Raw genomic sequence first — 16,802 nt, 5'->3', positions numbered from 1 at the left:
TCAGAAATGGATGAATCACATTCTATCTGTGGTCCCACTACACCTTCTGTATGTTTGATATGATATCCAGAGCTTTGGTTATGTGTTTTTGTACATGCTTTGGATAAGAATGATATGAATGCAACATCAAATACGACGTTTGAGCTTCTGTTTGGTATTTGTTATTGATATGCTCTGAAATATTCCATACGCCATTGATATGCTTCGGAACATTTCATACGACACTGATAAGCTCCGAAACATTTCATTTGTTATTTATATGCTCCGAAATCATTCATTCATTATTGATATGCTTCGAAATGTTCCATACGTCATTGATATGCTCCGAAACATTTCATACGCCATTGATAAGCTCCGAAATGTTTCATTTGTTATTGATATGCTCTAAAACGTTTCATTCGTTGCTGATATGCTCCAATTACTCTATGCCCCATCTGTTATGAACCAAATATGTTTGATTGAAATGACAATTGTGATTCTGCACCTAATGATATTACGTCTATGAATTCTTATATTCTGCCTTGCATTTTGAAACGTTATCTCTTTGGAAATTATCCTCTTTTGACATGGATATGTTAGTCATTTGCTGAGCTTTATATGCTCACCCCGTTGTTGTATAAATTTTTCAGGATAGCTTGTCGCTTGCTTAAATGTTAAGATTGGGCTGAGGCAGTGGAAAGCTAAAAGATTTTGGGCAGATCTTTATTAGTATATATGTTTTTGTTGTATAAGCACACGCTGCATCTAATGAAATGTTGACGATGAATCTAAACTTGTGGATTTTGTATAAGTTTAAAGGACCTCTCATGTTTAAGATTCTGGAATGTTAAGTTTAATTCGTGTAATGATATGAACTTATGGTAAACGTTGGTTTTGCGATTGTACAGACTCCCACACTTGTGAATTTATGTTATGGTTATTATTTTGGTGAGTTGGGTTCAGATTTTATGAATCATCGAGCGATGTGTTGTATGTTTATGAACTGCACAGGGTTTATAAATTTATAGATTATAGAGGTGAAATTTTGATCTGAATGTTTTCTTAGTGACCTCAAATGTTAGTTTGGATCTTGGATTGATTTGTTTTCTTGAATTTTAATATTATCGATATTTTGAGTGGCGTGACAGGTGACCCCCTGGGAAGTCCTCATGTTGTACTCCTTTTTACGCCCCGAGCAGCCAAAACCTCTTCCGTCGAACTCTGAGGGGATGGTTTTGGGCCTCGGCATTTGCCGTGACCGCTACATGGTCAGTCTTGTGGGGCTCGGAGAGAGCTTTCCGGATCGAGGCAACAATAGCGAGTCCGAGTTTGTTCGAAAAAGTCCTGATGGTTTCGGCGTGCGCTTGCCGTGTTCGGTATGCGGTCGGCCTCGTGGGCTTTGGAGAGATCCGATAATAACGATTCTGAGATCGTTCGAGAGGTTTTGAGGTGCGCAATGGGCTCCGGTCGTCGATACGCCGTCCGCGACGTGCACAAAGGCGAGGGACGACGCAAAGAAAACAAGTGCGATCATACCAGCACTAAAGCACCGGATCCCATCAGAACTCCGAAGTTAAGCGTGTTTGGGCGAGAGTAGTACTAGGATGGGTGACCCCCTAGGAAGTCCTCGTGTTGCACTCCTTTTTGCGCCCCGAGCGGCTAAAAGACTTACTTAACCTCTTTTAAGCTTTTCAATTTTTCCAGCATTATGGCCAACAATAAATATATCATTAACATATAGTAGGAGAATAATGAAATCATCATCTAAAATTTTTTTTATAAACAAACAATGATCAGATATGGTTCTAGGATGGGTGACCCCCTGGGAAGTCATCGTGTTGCACTCCTTTTTGCGCCCCGAGCGGCCAAAACCTCTCCCGTCGACCTCCGAGGCGATGGTTTTGGGCCTCGGAATTTGCCGTGACCGCTACGCAGTCGGTCTCGTGGGGCTCGGAGAGAGCTTTCCGGAATGGGGCCGCAATAGCGATTCCGAGTTCGTTCGAGAAAGTACGGATGGTTTCGGCGCTTGCTTGCTCAAATCTTCTCATTTAGGGTCAAGTCAAGTATTCTAATCCCATCCTACAGAATTATTAGTCTTTGAACTCATATTTATTCTGAATTATTCGAAAGATTTCAGCCTAGAACCTCATATTTCTCTTGTTAGATACAAAAATCATGGATCTGAAATTTTTTGGTAAACTGACCCCTATACATTGTTTCAGCCATAATTTTTAGCATCAAATGTGGATTTAGGCAGGACCTTGTTCATTTGAAAGTAGACTCTTATAACTTTCTTTTGACTCTAATTTTGAAAATTTTGGACACCGAATACTTACCCAAAAGTCTGTTTCAAATGAGCCTATGGATGCTGTAAAACAGGGATCAAAATTTTTGACCTTTCGATACTAAAATGCCTATAAGTCCCTGTTGAAAATTCTGATTTGTACCAAACTGATTTCATTTGAAACTAGACTTGAAACCTTTCTTTTGATATATAGATTGAAAAATTTGGAATTCAAATGCCTATTCTGCTATCTGTTGAGTCCGATTCTACAAAACAGTGATTTAGTTTTTGACCTTTGGTCACTAAATCAATGGTAACTCCTTGCTGGAAACCTTGATTCGTATGAAACTTATTTCATCAGAAAATAGATTGATATATCTTTCAACAGTAGCTTTCTTAAGAGTATTGGAGTATAATTGATAATCTAAATTATTTGTACAATGTGCCTCTTGAATTCTGTCAAAAATCGAGCTTTGGTCGATTTCGTGTATTCTATTTCATTCGTTTGGAAATAGATTCCATTCAGTCCCCTTCGCTCAATTGAGGCTTATGTTGGTGCTTGAATTCTAGTTTGATCTTGTCTATAAATTATTTATATTCTTGAATCATTTTGTGTAACGTTTATGCTATATCGCATTGACACATATAAGCACATGTATATCCCATTGATCCACATTTGCTTTCGATATGTGCCTATTCTAGTTTCATTCCTTTAGATATTGAATTCATCTAACCTTCTTATTTGAATTGAGCTATATATAATTGCTTGGAATCTGTGTATACTCTTGCTTTCATTTCATTCCAAATCAAAATACATTTGTGAGAGATTGTTGCTTGCATCGTATTAACTCGTAAAGACACATGTACGTTTGTTGTTCCGCGTGTGCTTCCGATATATGCTATTTATTGTTCATATTGCCCTTTTGTACTCTGGTGTTGTGGGATAATGTGAACCTTTGCCAGAAATGGTAAAGGGAGTTATGCATAGAGCCTATGATGCTCTGCCGACCCCCTCTGACTTCACATAGACGTGGGTGGATGGAGCTCCCAGACGTGGGAGACTTCTGTCTGGTGGTCATTCAGAAATGGATGAATCACATTCTATCTGTGGTCCCACTACACCTTCTGTATGTTTGATATGATATCCAGAGCTTTGGTTATGTGTTTTTGTACATGCTTTGGATAAGAATGATATGAATGCAACATCAAATACGACGTTTGAGCTTCTGTTTAGTATTTGTTATTGATATGCTCTGAAATGTTCCATACGCCATTGATATGCTCCGGAACATTTCATACGGCATTGATAAGCTCCGAAACATTTCATTTGTTATTTATATGCTCCGAAATGATTCATTCATTATTGATATGCTTCGAAATGTTCTATACGTCATTGATATGCTCCGAAACATTTCATACGCCATTGATAAGCTCCGAAATGTTTCATTTGTTATTGATATGCTCTAAAATGTTTCATTCGTTGCTGATATGCTCCAATTACTCTATGCCCCATCTGTTATGAACCAAATATGTTTGATTGAAATGACAATTGTGATTCTGCACCTAATGATATTACGTCTATGAATTCTTATATTCTGCCTTGCATTTTGAAACTTTATCTCTTTGGAAATTATCCTCTTTTGACATGGATATGTTAGTCACTTGCTGAGCTTTATATGCTCACCCCGTTGTTGTATAAATTTTTCAGGATAGCTTGTCGCTTGCTTAAATGTTAAGATTGGGCTGAGGCAATGGAAAGCTAAAAGATTTTGGGCAGATCTTTATTAGTATATATGTTTTTGTTGTATAAGCACACGCTGCATCTAATGAAATGTTGACGATGAATCTAAACTTGTGGATTTTGTATAAGTTTAAAGGACCTCTCACAAAGGGGAGGGAGGACGCAAACAAAACTAGTGCGATCATACTAGCACTAAAGCATCGGATCCCTTCAGAACTCCGAAGTTAAGCGTGCTTGGGCGAGAGTAGTACTAGGATGGGTGACCCCCTGGGAAGTCCTCGTGTTGCACTCCTTTTTGCGCCCCGAGCGGCCAAAAGACTTGCTTAACTCTCCTTTACGCTTTTCGATTCTTCCAGCATTATGGCCAACAATAAATATATCGTTAACGTATAGCAGGAGAATAATGAAATCATCATCTAAAAATTTCTTCGTAAACATGCAATGATTAGATATGGTTCTAGGATGGGTGACCCCCTGGGAAGTCCTCGTGTTGCACTCCTTTTTGCGCCCCGAGCGGCCAAAACCTCTCCCGTCGACCTCCGAGGCGATGGTTTTGGGCCTCGGAATTTGCCGTGACCGCTACGTAGTCAGTCTCGTGGGGCTCGGAGAGAGCTTTCCGGAATGGGGCCGCAATAGCGATTCCGAGTTCGTTCGAGAAAGTCCGGATGGTTTCGGCGCGCGCTTACCGTGTCCGGTACGCGGTCGGCCTCGTGGGCATCGGAGAGATCCGACGATGGCGATTCCGAGATCGTTCGAGAGGTTTCGGGGCGCGCAATGGGCTCCGGTCGTCGATACGCCGTCCGTGACGTGTACAAAGGGGAGGGAGGACGCAAACAAAACGAATGCGATCATACCAGCACTAAAGCACCGGATCCCATCAGAACTCCGAATTTAAGCGTGCTTGGGCCAGAGTAGTACTAGGATGGGTAACCCCTTGGGAAGTCCTCGTGTTGCACTCCTTTTTGCGCCCCGAGCGGCCAAAAGACTTGCTTAACTCTCCTTTACGCTTTTCGATTGTTCCAGCATTATGGCCAACAATAAATATATCGTTAACGTATAGCAGGAGAATAATGAAATCATCATCTAAAAATTTCTTCGTAAACATGCGATGATCAGATATGGTTCTAGGATGGGTGACCCCCTGGAAAGACCTCGTGTTGCACTCCTTTTTGCGCCCCGAGCGGCCAAAACCTCTCCCGTCGACCTCCGAGGTGATGGTTTTGGGCCTCGGAATTTGCCGTGACCGCTACGCAGTCAGTCTCGTGGGGCTCGGAGAGAGCTTTCAGGAATGGGGCCGCAATAGCGATTCCGAGTTCGTTCGAGAAAGTCCGGATGGTTTCGGCGCGCGCTTGCCGTGTCCGGTACGCGGTCGGCCTCGTGGGCATCGGAGAGATCCGACGATGGCGATTCCGAGATCGTTCGAGAGGTTTCGGGGCGCGCAATGGGCTCCGGTCGTCGATACGCCGTCCGCGACGTGCATAAAGGGGAGGGAGGACGCAAATAAAACTAGTGCGATCATACCAGCACTAAAGCACCGGATCCCATCAGAACTCCGAAGTTAAGCGTGCTTGGGCGAGAGTAGTACTAGGATGGGTGACCCCCTGGGAAGTCCTCGTGTTGCACTCCTTTTTGCGCCCCGAGCGGCCAAAAGACTTGCTTAACTCTCCTTTACGCTTTTCGATTCTTCCAGCATTATGGCCAACAATAAAAATATCGTTAACGTATAGCAGGAGCATAATGAAATCATCATCTAAAAATTTCTTCGTAAACATGCGATGATCAGATATGGTTCTAGGATGGGTGACCCCCTGGGAAGTCCTCGTGTTGCACTCCTTTTTGCGCCCCGAGCGGCCAAAACCTCTCCCGTCGACCTCCGAGGCGATGGTTTTGGGCCTCGGAATTTGCCGTGACCGCTACGCTGTCAGTTTCGTGGGGCTCGGAGAGAGCTTTCCGGAATGGGGCCGCAATAGCGATTCCGAGTTCGTTCGAGAAAGTCCGGATGGTTTCGGCGCGCGCTTGCCGTGTCCTGTACGCGGTCGGCCTCGTGGGCATCAGAGAGATCCGACGATGGCGATTCCGAGATCGTTCGAGAGGTTTCGGGGCGCGCAATGGGCTACGGTCGTCGATACGCCGTCCGTGACGTGCACAAAGGGGAGGGAGGACGCAAATAAAACGAGTGCGATCATACCAGTACTAAAGCACCGGATCCCATCAGAACTCCGAAGTTAAGCGTGCTTGGGCGAGAGTAGTACTAGGATTGGTGACCCCCTGGGAAGTCCTTGTGTTGCACTCCTTTTTGCGCCCCGAGCGGCCAAAAGACTTGCTTAACTCTCCTTTACGCTTTTCGATTCTTCCAGCATTATGGCCAACAATAAATATATCGTTAACGTATAGCAGGAGAATAATGAAATCATCATCTAAAAATTTCTTCGTAAACATGCGATGATCAGATATGGTTCTAGGATGGGTGACCCCCTGGGAAGACCTCGTGTTGCACTCCTTTTTGCGCCCCGAGCGGCCAAAACCTCTCCCGTCGACCTCCGAGGCGATGGTTTTGGGCCTCGGAATTTGCCGTGACCGCTACGCAGTCAGTCTCGTGGGGCTCGGAGAGAGCTTTCCGGAATGGGGTCGCAATAGCGATTCCGAGTTCGTTCGAGAAAGTCCGGATGGTTTCGGCGCGCGCTTGCCGTGTCCGGTACGCGGTCGGCCTCGTGGTCATCGGAGAGATCCGACGATGGCGATTCCTAGATCGTTCGAGAGGTTTCGGGGCGCGCAATGGGCTCCGGTCGTCGATACGCCGTCCGTGACGTGTACAAAGGGGAGGGAGGACGCAAACAAAACGAATGCGATCATACCAGCACTAAAGCACCGGATCCCATCAGAACTCCGAAGTTAAGCGTCCTTGGGCGAGAGTAGTACTAGGATGGGTGACCCCCTGGGAAGTCCTCGTGTTGCACTCCTTTTTGCGCCCCGAGCGGCCAAAAGACTTGCTTAACTCTCCTTTACGCTTTTCGATTCTTCCAGCATTATGGCCAACAATAAATATATCGTTAACGTATAGCAGGAGAATAATGAAATCATCATCTAAAAATTTCTTCGTAAACATGCGATGATCAGATATGGTTCTAGGATGGGTGACCCCCTGGGAAGTCCTCGTGTTGCACTCCTTTTTGCGCCCCGAGCGGCCAAAACCTCTCCCGTCGACCTCCGAGACGATGGTTTTGTGCCTCGGAATTTGCCGTAACCGCTACGCAGTCAGTCTCGTGGGGCTCGGAGAGAGCTTTCCGGAATGGGGCCGCAATAGCGATTCCGAGTTCGTTCGAGAAAGTCCGGATGGTTTCGGCGCGCGCTTGCCGTGTCCGGTACGCGGTCGGCCTCGTGGTCATCGGAGAGATCCGACGATGGCGATTCCTAGATCGTTCGAGAGGTTTCGGGGCGCGCAATGGGCTCCGGTCGTCGATACGCCGTCCGTGACGTGTACAAAGGGGAGGGAGGACGCAAACAAAACGAATGCGATCATACCAGCACTAAAGCACCGGATCCCATCAGAACTCCGAAGTTAAGCGTCCTTGGGCGAGAGTAGTACTAGGATGGGTGACCCCCTGGGAAGTCCTCGTGTTGCACTCCTTTTTGCGCCCCGAGCGGCCAAAAGACTTGCTTAACTCTCCTTTACGCTTTTCGATTCTTCCAGCATTATGGCCAACAATAAATATATCGTTAACGTATAGCAGGAGAATAATGAAATCATCATCTAAAAATTTCTTCGTAAACATGCGATGAACAGATATGGTTCTAGGATGGGTGACCCCCTGGGAAGTCCTCGTGTTGCACTCCTTTTTGCGCCCCGAGCGGCCAAAACCTCTCCCGTCGACCTCCGAGGCGATGGTTTTGGGCCTCGGAATTTGCCGTGACCGCTACGCTGTCAGTCTCGTGGGGCTCGGAGAGAGCTTTCCGGAATGGGGCCGCAATAGCGATTCCGAGTTCGTTCGAGAAAGTCCGGATGGTTTCGGCGCGCGCTTGCCGTTTCCTGTACGCGGTCGGCCTCGTGGGCATCGGAGAGATCCGACGATGGCGATTCCGAGATCATTCGAGAGGTTTCGGGGCGCGCAATGGGCTCCGGTCGTCGATACGCCGTTCGCGACGTGCACAAAGGGGAGGGAGGACGCAAACAAAACGATTGCGATCATACCAGCACTAAAGCACCGGATCCCATCAGAACTCCAATGTTAAGCGTGCTTGGGCGAGAGTAGTACTAGGATGGGTGACCCCCTGGGAAGTCCTCGTGTTGCACTCCTTTTTGCGCCCCGAGCGGCCAAAAGACTTGCTTAACTCTCCTTTACGCTTTTCGATTCTTCCAGCATTATGGCCAACAATAAATATATCGTTAACGTATAGCAGGAGAATAATGAAATCATCATCTAAAAATTTCTTCGTAAACATGCGATGATCAGATATGGTTCTAGGATGGGTGACCCCCTGGGAAGACCTCGTGTTGCACTCCTTTTTGCGCCCCGAGCGGCCAAAACCTCTCCCGTCGACCTCCGAGGCGATGGTTTTGGGCCTCGGAATTTGCCGTCACCGCTACGCAGTCAGTCTCGTGGGGCTCGGAGAGAGCTTTCCGGAATGGGGCCGCAATAGCAAATCCGAGTTCGTTCGAGAAAGTCCGGATGGTTTCGGCGCGCGCTTGCCGTGTCCGGTACGCGGTCGGCCTCGTGGGCATCGGAGAGATCCGACGATGGCGATTCCGAGATTGTTCGAGAGGTTTCGGGGCGCGCAATGGGCTCCGGTCGTCGATACGCCGTCCGCGACGTGCACAAAGGGGAGGGAGGACGCAAACAAAACGAGTGCGATCAAACCAGCACTAAAGCATCGGATCCCATCAGAACTCCGAAGTTAAGCGTGCTTGGGCGAGAGTAGTACTAGGATGGGTGACCCCCTGGGAAGTCCTCGTGTTGCACTCCTTTTTGCGCCCCGAGCGGCCAAAAGACTTGCTTAACTCTCCTTTACGCTTTTCGATTCTTCCAGCATTATGGCCAACAATAAATATATCGTTAACGTATAGCAGGAGCATAATGAAATCATCATCTAAAAATTTCTTCGTAAACATGCGATGATCAGATATGGTTCTAGGATGGGTGACCCCCTGGGAAGTCCTCGTGTTGCACTCCTTTTTGCGCCCCGAGCGGCCAAAACCTCTCCCGTCGACCTCCGAGGTGATGGTTTTGGGCCTCGGAATTTGCCGTGACCGCTACGCAGTCAGTCTCGTGGGGCTCGGAGAGAGCTTTCCGGAATGGGGCCGCAATAGCGATTCCGAGTTCGTTCGAGAAAGTCCGGATGGTTTCGGCGCGCGCTTGCCGTGTCCGGTACGCGGTCGGCCTCGTGGGCATCGGAGAGATCCGACGATGGCGATTCCGAGATCGTTCGAGAGTTTTCGGGGCGCGCAATGGGCTCCGGTCGTCGATACGCCGTCCGCGACGTGCATAAAGGGGAGGGAGGACGCAAACAAAACTAGTGCGATCATACCAGCACTAAAGCACCGGATCCCATCAGAACTCCGAAGTTAAGCGTGCTTGGGCGAGAGTAGTGCTAGGATGGGTGACCCCCTGGGAAGTCCTCGTGTTGCACTCCTTTTTGCGCCCCGAGCGGCCAAAAGACTTGCTTAACTCTCCTTTACGCTTTTCGATTCTTCCAGCATTATGGCCAACAATAAATATATCGTTAACGTATAGCAGGAGAATAATGAAATCATCATCTAAAAATTTCTTCGTAAACATGCGATGATCAGATATGGTTCTAGGATGGGTGACCCCCTGGGAAGTCCTCGTGTTGCACTCCTTTTTGCGCCCCGAGCGGCCAAAACCTCTCCCGTCGACCTCCGAGGCGATGGTTTTGGGCCTCGAAATTTGCCGTGAACGCTACGCTGTCAGTCTCGTGGGGCTCGGAGAGAGCTTTCCGGAATGGGGCCGCAATAGCGATTCCGAGTTCGTTCGAGAAAGTCCGGATGGTTTCGGCGCGCGCTTGCCGTGTCCTGTACGCGGTCGGCCTCGTGGGCATCGGAGAGATCCGACGATGGCGATTCCGAGATCGTTCGAGAGGTTTCGGGGCGCGCAATGGGCTCCGGTCGTCGATACGCCGTCCGCGACGTGCACAAAGGGGAGGGAGGATGCAAACAAAACGAGTGCGATCATACCAGCACTAAAGCACCGGATCCCATCAGAACTCCGAAGTTAAGCGTGCTAGGGCGAGAGTAGTACTAGGATGGGTTACCCCCTGGGAAGTCCTCGTGTTGCACTCCTTTTTGCGCCCCGAGCGGCCAAAAGACTTACTTAACTCTCCTTTACGCTTTTCGATTCTTCCAGCATTATGGCCAACAATAAATATATCGTTAACGTATAGCAGGAGAATAATGAAATCATCATCTAAAAATTTCTTCGTAAACATGCGATGATCAGATATGGTTCTAGGATGGGTGACCCCCTGGGAAGTCCTCGTGTTGCACTCCTTTTTGCGCCCCGAGCGGCCAAAACCTCTCCCGTCGACCTCCGAGGCGATGGTTTTGGGCCTCGGAATTTGCCGTGACCGCTACGCTGTCAGTCTCGTGGGGCTCGGAGAGAGCTTTCCGGAATGGGGCCGCAATAGCGATTCCGAGTTCGTTCGAGAAAGTCCGGATGGTTTCGGCGCGCGCTTGCCGTGTCCGGTACGCGGTCGGCCACGTGGTCATCGGAGAGATCCGACGATGGCGATTCCGAGATCGTTCGAGAGGTTTCGGGGCGCACAATGGGCTCCGGTCGTCGATACGCCGTCCGTGACGAGTACAAAGGGGAGGTAGGACGCAAACAAAATGAATGCGATCATACCAGCACTAAAGCACCGGATCCCATCAGAACTCCGAAGTTAAGCGCGCTTGGGTGAGAGTAGTACTAGGATGGGTGACCCCCTGGGAAGTCCTCGTGTTGCACTCCTTTTTGCGCCCCGAGCGGCCAAAAGACTTGCTTAACTCTCCTTTACGCTTTTCGATTCTTCCAGCATTATGGCCAACAATAAATATATCGTTAACGTATAGCAGGAGAATAATGAAATCATCATCTAAAAATTTCTTCGTAAACATGCGATGATCAGATATGGTTCTAGGATGGGTGACCCCCTGGGAAGTCCTCGTGTTGCACTACTTTTTGCGCCCCGAGCGGCCAAAACCTCTCCCGTCGACCTCCGAGGCGATGGTTTTGGGCCTCGGAATTTGCCGTGACCGCTACGCAGTCAGTCTCGTGGGGCTCGGAGAGAGCTTTCCGGAATGGGGCCGCAATAGCGATTCCGAGTTCGTTCGAGAAAGTCCGGATGGTTTCGGCGCGCGCTTGCCGTGTCCTGTACGCGGTCGGCCTCGTGGGCATCGGAGAGATCCGACGATGGCGATTCCGAGATCGTTCGAGAGGTTTCGGGGCGCGCAATGGGCTCCGGTCGTCGATACGCCGTCCGCGACGTGCACAAAGGGGAGGGAGGATGCAAACAAAACGAGTGCGATCATACCAGCACTAAAGCACCGGATCCCATCAGATCTCCGAAGTTAAGCGTGCTTGGGTGAGAGTAGTACTAGGATGGGTTACCCCCTGGGAAGTCCTCGTGTTGCACTCCTTTTTGCGCCCCGAGCGGCCAAAAGACTTGCTTAACTCTCCTTTACGCTTTTCGATTCTTGCAGCATTATGGCCAACAATAAATATATCGTTAACGTATAGCAGGAGAATAATGAAATCATCATCTAAAAATTTCTTCGTAAACATGCGATGATCAGATATGGTTCTAGGATGGGTGACCCCCTGGGAAGTCCTCGTGTTGCACTCCTTTTTGCGCCCCGAGCGGCCAAAACCTCTCCCGTCGACCTCCGAGGCGATGGTTTTGGGCCTCGGAATTTGCCGTGACCGCTACGCAGTCAGTCTCGTGGGGCTCGGAGAGAGCTTTCCGGAATGGGGCCGCAATAGCGATTCCGAGTTCGTTCGAGAAAGTCCGGATGGTTTCGGCGTGCGCTTGCCGTGTCCGGTACGCGGTCGGCCTCGTGGTCATCGGAGAGATCCGACGATGGCGATTCCGAGATCGTTCGAGAGGTTTCGGGGCGCGCAATGGGCTCCGGTCGTCGATACGCCGTCCGTGACGAGTACAAAGGGGAGGGAGGACGCAAACAAAATGAATGTGATCATACCAGCACTAAAGCACCGGATCCCATCAGAACTCCGAAGTTAAGCGTGCTTGGGCGAGAGTAGTACTAGGATGGGTGACCCCATGGGAAGTCCTCGTGTTGCACTCCTTTTTGCGCCCCGAGCGGCCAAAAGACTTGCTTAACTCTCCTTTACGCTTTTCGATTCTTCCAGCATTATGGCCAACAATAAATATATCGTTAACGTATAGCAGGAGAATAATGAAATCATCATCTAAAAATTTCTTCGTAAACATGCGATGATCAGATATGGTTCTAGGATGGGTGACCCCCTGGGAAGACCTCGTGTTGCACTCCTTTTTGCGCCCCGAGCGGCCAAAACCTCTCCCGTCGACCTCCGAGGCGATGGTTTTGGGCCTCGGAATTTGCCGTGACCGCTACGCAGTCAGTCTCGTGGGGCTCGGAGAGAGCTTTCCGGAATGGGGCCGCAATAGCGATTCCGAGTTCGTTCGAGAAAGTCCGGATGGTTTCGGCGCGCGCTTGCCGTGTCCGGTACGCGGTCGGCCTCGTGGGCATCGGAGAGATCCGACGATGGCGATTCCGAGATCGTTCGAGAGGTTTCGGGGCGCGCAATGGGCTCCGGTCGTCGATACGCCGTCCGTGACGTGTACAAAGGGTAGGGAGGACGCAAACAAAACGAATGTGATCATACCAGCACTAAAGCACCGGGTCCCATCAGAACTCCGAAGTTAAGTGTGCTTGGGCGAGAGTAGTACTAGGATGGATGACCCCCTGGGAAGTCCTCGTGTTGCACTCCTTTTTGCGCCCCGAGCGGCCAAAAGACTTGCTTAACTCTCCTTTACGCTTTTCGATTCTTCCAGCATTATGGCCAACAATAAATATATCGTTAACGTATAGCAGGAGAATAATGAAATCATCATCTAAAAATTTCTTCGTAAACATGCGATGATCAGATATGGTTCTAGGATGGGTGACCCCCTGGGAAGACCTCGTGTTGCACTCCTTATTGCGCCCCGAGCGGCCAAAACCTCTCCCGTCGACCTCCGAGGCGATGGTTTTGGGCCTCGGAATTTGCCGTGACCGCTACGTAGTCAGTCTCGTGGGGCTCGGAGAGAGCTTTCCGGAATGGGGCCGCAATAGCGATTCCGAGTTCGTTCGAGAAAGTCCGAATGGTTTCGGCGCGCGCTTGCCGTGTCCGGTACGCGGTCGGCCTCGTGGGCATCGGAGAGATCCGACGATGGCGATTCCGAGATCGTTCGAGAGGTTTCGGGGCGCGCAATGGGCTCCGGTCGTCGATACGCCGTCCGCGACGTGCACAAAGGGGAGGGAGGACGCAAACAAAACGAGTTCGATCATACCAGCACTAAAGCACCGGATCCCATCAGAACTCCGAAGTTAAGCGTGCTTGGGCGAGAGTAGTACTAGGATGGGTGACCCCCTGGGAAGTCCTCGTGTTGCACTCCTTTTTGCGCCCCGAGCTGCCAAAAGACTTGCTTAACTCTCCTTTACGCTTTTCGATTCTTCCAGCATTATGGCCAACAATAAATATATCGTTAACGTATAGCAGGAGAATAATGAAATCATCATCTAAAAATTTCTTCGTAAACATGCAATGATCAGATATGGTTCTAGGATGGGTGACCCCCTGGGAAGTCCTCGTGTTGCACTCCTTTTTGCGCCCCGAGCGGCCAAAACCTCTCCCGTCGACCTCCGAGGCGATGGTTTTGGGCCTCGGAATTTGCCGTGACCGCTACGCAGTCAGTCTCGTGGGGCTCGGAGAGAGCTTTCCGGAATGGGGCCGCAATAGCGATTCCGAGTTCGTTCGAGAAAGTCCGGATGGTTTCGGCGCGTGCTTGCCGTGTCTGGTACGCGGTCGGCCTCGTGGGCATCGGAGAGATCCGACGATGGCGATTCCGAGATCGTTTGAGAGGTTTCGGGGCGCGCAATGGGCTCTGGTCGTCGATACGCCGTCCGCGACGTGCACAAAGGGGAGGGAGGACGCAAACAAAATGAATGCGATCATACCAGCACTAAAGCACCGGATCCCATCAGAACTCCGAAGTTAACCGTGCTTGGGCGAGAGTAGTACTAGGATGGGTGACCCCCTGGGAAGTCCTCGTGTTGCACTCCTTTTTGCGCCCCGAGCGGCCAAAAGACTTGCTTAACTCTCCTTTACGCTTTTCGATTCTTCCAGCATTATGGCCAACAATAAATATATCGTTAACGTATAGCAGGAGAATAATGAAATCATCATCTAAAAATTTCTTCGTAAACATGCGATGATCAGATATGGTTCTAGGATGGGTGACCCCCTGGGAAGTCCTCGTGTTGCACTCCTTTTTGCGCCCCGAGCGGCCAAAACCTCTCCCGTCGACCTTTGAGGCAATGGTTTTGGGCCTCGGAATTCGCCGTGACCGCTACGCAGTCAGTATCGTGGGGCTCGGAGAGAGCTTTCCGGAATGGGGCCGCAATAGCGATTCCGAGTTCGTTCGAGAAAGTCCGGATGGTTTCGGCGCGTGCTTGCCGTGTCTGGTACGCGGTCGGCCTCGTGGGCATCGGAGAGATCCGACGATGGCGATTCCGAGATCGTTCGAGAGGTTTCGGGGCGCGCAATGGGCTCCGGTCGTCGATACGCCGTCCGCGACGTGCACAAAGGGGAGGGAGGACGCAAACAAAACGAGTGCGATCATACCAGCACTAAAGCACCGGATCCCATCAGAACTCCGAAGTTAAGCGTGCTTGGGCGAGAGTAGTACTAGGATGGGTGACCCCCTTGGAAGTCCTCGTGTTGCACTCCTTTTTGCGCCCCGAGCGGCAAAAAGACTTGCTTAACTCTCCTTTACGCTTTTCGATTCTTCCAGCATTATGGCCAACAATAAATATATCGTTAACGTATAGCAGGAGAATAATGAAATCATCATCTAAAAATTTCTTCGTAAACATGCAATGATCAGATATGGTACTAGGATGGGTGACCCCCTGGGAAGTCCTCGTGTTGCACTCCTTTTTGCGCCCCGAGCGGCCAAAACCTCTCCCGTCGACCTTTGAGGCAATGGTTTTGGGCCTCGGAATTTGCCGTGACCGCTACGCAGTCAGTCTCATGGGGCTCGGAGAGAGCTTTCCGGAATGGGGCCACAATAGCGATTCCGAGTTCGTTCGAGAAAGTCCGGATTGTTTCGGCGCGCGCTTGCCGTGTCCGGTACGCGGTCGGCCTCGTGGGCATCGGAGAGATCCGACGATGGCGATTCCGAGATCGTTCGAGAGGTTTCGGGGCGCGCAATGGGCTCCGGTTGTCGATACGCCGTCCGAGACGTGCACAAAGGGGAGGGAGGACGCAAACAAAACGAGTGCGATCATACCCGCACTAAAGCACCGGATCCCATCAGAACGCCGAAGTTAAGCGTGCTTGGGCGAGAGTAGTACTAGGATGGTTGACCCCCTGGGAAGTCCTCGTGTTGCACTCCTTTTTGCGCCCCGAGCGGCCAAAAGACTTGCTTAACTCTCCTTTACGCTTTTCGATTCTTCCAGCATTATGGCTAACAATAAATATATCGTTAACGTATAGCAGGAGAATAATGAAATCATCATCTAAAAATTTCTTCGTAAACATGCAATGATCAGATATGGTTCTAGGATGGGTGACCCCCTGGGAAGTCCTCGTGTTGCACTCCTTTTTGCGCCCCGAGCGGCCAAAACCTCTCCCGTCGACCTCCGAGGCGATGGTTTTGGGCCTCGGAATTTGCCGTGACCGCTACGCAGTCAGTCTCGTGGGGCTCGGAGAGAGCTTTCCGGAATGGGGCCGCAATAGCGATTCCGAGTTCGTTCGAGAAAGTCCGGATGGTTTCGGCGCGCGCTTGCCGTGTCCGGTACGCGGTCGGCCTCGTGGGCATCGGAGAGATCCGAAGATGGCGATTCCGAGATCGTTCGAGAGGTTTCGGGGCTCGCAATGGGCTCCGGTCGTCGATACGCCGTCCGCGACGTGCACAAAGGGGAGGGAGGACGCAAACAAAACGAGTGCGATCATACCAGCACTAAAGCATCGGATCCCATCAGAACTCCGAAGTTAAGCGTGCTTGGGCGAGAGTAGTAGTAGGATGGTTGACCCCCTGGGAAGTCCTCGTGTTGCACTCCTTTTTGCGCCCCGAGCGGCCAAAAGACTTGCTTAACTCTCCTTTACGCTTTTCGATTCTTCCAGCATTATGGCCAACAATAAATATATCGTTAACGTATAGCAGGAGAATAATGAAATCATCATCTAAAAATTTCTTCGTAAACATGCGATGATCAGATATGGTTCTAGGATGGGTGACCCCCTGGGAAGACCTCGTGTTGCACTCCTTTTTGCGCCCCGAGCGGCCAAAACCTCTCCCGTCGACCTCCGAGGCGATGGTTTTGGGCCTCGGAATTTGCCGTGACCGCTACGCAGTCAGTCTCGTGGGGCTCGGAGAGAGCTTTCCGGAGTGGGGCCGCAATAGCGATTCCGAGTTCGTTCGAGAAAGTCCGGATGGTTTCGGCGCGCGCTTGCCGTGTCCGGTACGCGGTCGGCCTCGTGGGCATCGGAGAGATCCGACGATGGCGATTCCGAGATCGTTCGAGAGGTTTCGGGGCGCGCAATGGGCTCCGGTCGTCGA

The 16,802-nt window shown here is 50.2% G+C and overlaps 20 non-coding genes across 20 annotated transcripts; all 20 read left to right on the top strand.

Moving 5' to 3' along the window:
• Positions 1 to 1,501: 1,501 nt before the first annotated feature.
• On the top strand, positions 1,502 to 1,620 carry LOC135647269 (5S ribosomal RNA). The gene has a single exon (XR_010500010.1). It is a non-coding gene; the product is annotated as a 5S ribosomal RNA (ribosomal RNA).
• Positions 1,621 to 4,177: 2,557 nt separating this feature from the next.
• LOC135647470 (5S ribosomal RNA) lies at positions 4,178 to 4,296 on the top strand. The gene has a single exon (XR_010500207.1). It is a non-coding gene; the product is annotated as a 5S ribosomal RNA (ribosomal RNA).
• A 548-nt stretch (positions 4,297 to 4,844) lies between these two features.
• On the top strand, positions 4,845 to 4,963 carry LOC135647615 (5S ribosomal RNA). The gene has a single exon (XR_010500349.1). It is a non-coding gene; the product is annotated as a 5S ribosomal RNA (ribosomal RNA).
• Positions 4,964 to 5,511: 548 nt separating this feature from the next.
• LOC135646276 (5S ribosomal RNA) lies at positions 5,512 to 5,630 on the top strand. The gene has a single exon (XR_010499034.1). It is a non-coding gene; the product is annotated as a 5S ribosomal RNA (ribosomal RNA).
• Positions 5,631 to 6,178: 548 nt separating this feature from the next.
• On the top strand, positions 6,179 to 6,297 carry LOC135647392 (5S ribosomal RNA). Its single transcript, XR_010500131.1, has one exon. It is a non-coding gene; the product is annotated as a 5S ribosomal RNA (ribosomal RNA).
• A 548-nt stretch (positions 6,298 to 6,845) lies between these two features.
• On the top strand, positions 6,846 to 6,964 carry LOC135647227 (5S ribosomal RNA). Its single transcript, XR_010499967.1, has one exon. It is a non-coding gene; the product is annotated as a 5S ribosomal RNA (ribosomal RNA).
• A 548-nt stretch (positions 6,965 to 7,512) lies between these two features.
• Positions 7,513 to 7,631, top strand: LOC135647226 (5S ribosomal RNA). Its single transcript, XR_010499966.1, has one exon. It is a non-coding gene; the product is annotated as a 5S ribosomal RNA (ribosomal RNA).
• Positions 7,632 to 8,179: 548 nt separating this feature from the next.
• On the top strand, positions 8,180 to 8,298 carry LOC135647363 (5S ribosomal RNA). Its single transcript, XR_010500102.1, has one exon. It is a non-coding gene; the product is annotated as a 5S ribosomal RNA (ribosomal RNA).
• Positions 8,299 to 8,846: 548 nt separating this feature from the next.
• Positions 8,847 to 8,965, top strand: LOC135647105 (5S ribosomal RNA). The gene has a single exon (XR_010499848.1). It is a non-coding gene; the product is annotated as a 5S ribosomal RNA (ribosomal RNA).
• A 548-nt stretch (positions 8,966 to 9,513) lies between these two features.
• On the top strand, positions 9,514 to 9,632 carry LOC135647193 (5S ribosomal RNA). Its single transcript, XR_010499934.1, has one exon. It is a non-coding gene; the product is annotated as a 5S ribosomal RNA (ribosomal RNA).
• A 548-nt stretch (positions 9,633 to 10,180) lies between these two features.
• On the top strand, positions 10,181 to 10,299 carry LOC135648178 (5S ribosomal RNA). The gene has a single exon (XR_010500867.1). It is a non-coding gene; the product is annotated as a 5S ribosomal RNA (ribosomal RNA).
• Positions 10,300 to 10,847: 548 nt separating this feature from the next.
• On the top strand, positions 10,848 to 10,966 carry LOC135647398 (5S ribosomal RNA). The gene has a single exon (XR_010500137.1). It is a non-coding gene; the product is annotated as a 5S ribosomal RNA (ribosomal RNA).
• A 548-nt stretch (positions 10,967 to 11,514) lies between these two features.
• LOC135647153 (5S ribosomal RNA) lies at positions 11,515 to 11,633 on the top strand. Its single transcript, XR_010499895.1, has one exon. It is a non-coding gene; the product is annotated as a 5S ribosomal RNA (ribosomal RNA).
• Positions 11,634 to 12,181: 548 nt separating this feature from the next.
• Positions 12,182 to 12,300, top strand: LOC135647008 (5S ribosomal RNA). Its single transcript, XR_010499755.1, has one exon. It is a non-coding gene; the product is annotated as a 5S ribosomal RNA (ribosomal RNA).
• Positions 12,301 to 12,848: 548 nt separating this feature from the next.
• Positions 12,849 to 12,967, top strand: LOC135647499 (5S ribosomal RNA). Its single transcript, XR_010500236.1, has one exon. It is a non-coding gene; the product is annotated as a 5S ribosomal RNA (ribosomal RNA).
• Positions 12,968 to 13,515: 548 nt separating this feature from the next.
• On the top strand, positions 13,516 to 13,634 carry LOC135647117 (5S ribosomal RNA). Its single transcript, XR_010499860.1, has one exon. It is a non-coding gene; the product is annotated as a 5S ribosomal RNA (ribosomal RNA).
• Positions 13,635 to 14,182: 548 nt separating this feature from the next.
• On the top strand, positions 14,183 to 14,301 carry LOC135647122 (5S ribosomal RNA). The gene has a single exon (XR_010499865.1). It is a non-coding gene; the product is annotated as a 5S ribosomal RNA (ribosomal RNA).
• Positions 14,302 to 14,849: 548 nt separating this feature from the next.
• LOC135646298 (5S ribosomal RNA) lies at positions 14,850 to 14,968 on the top strand. Its single transcript, XR_010499055.1, has one exon. It is a non-coding gene; the product is annotated as a 5S ribosomal RNA (ribosomal RNA).
• A 548-nt stretch (positions 14,969 to 15,516) lies between these two features.
• Positions 15,517 to 15,635, top strand: LOC135647413 (5S ribosomal RNA). Its single transcript, XR_010500152.1, has one exon. It is a non-coding gene; the product is annotated as a 5S ribosomal RNA (ribosomal RNA).
• Positions 15,636 to 16,183: 548 nt separating this feature from the next.
• LOC135647387 (5S ribosomal RNA) lies at positions 16,184 to 16,302 on the top strand. Its single transcript, XR_010500126.1, has one exon. It is a non-coding gene; the product is annotated as a 5S ribosomal RNA (ribosomal RNA).
• Positions 16,303 to 16,802: the final 500 nt, after the last annotated feature.

The sequence above is a fragment of the Musa acuminata genome, chromosome BXJ3-8 (assembly GCF_036884655.1).
Source record: "Musa acuminata AAA Group cultivar baxijiao chromosome BXJ3-8, Cavendish_Baxijiao_AAA, whole genome shotgun sequence".
Taxonomy (NCBI): Eukaryota; Viridiplantae; Streptophyta; class Magnoliopsida; order Zingiberales; family Musaceae; genus Musa; species Musa acuminata.
Note: the sequence above shows the minus strand (reverse complement) of the source record. Positions and strands in the feature narration are given on the sequence as shown.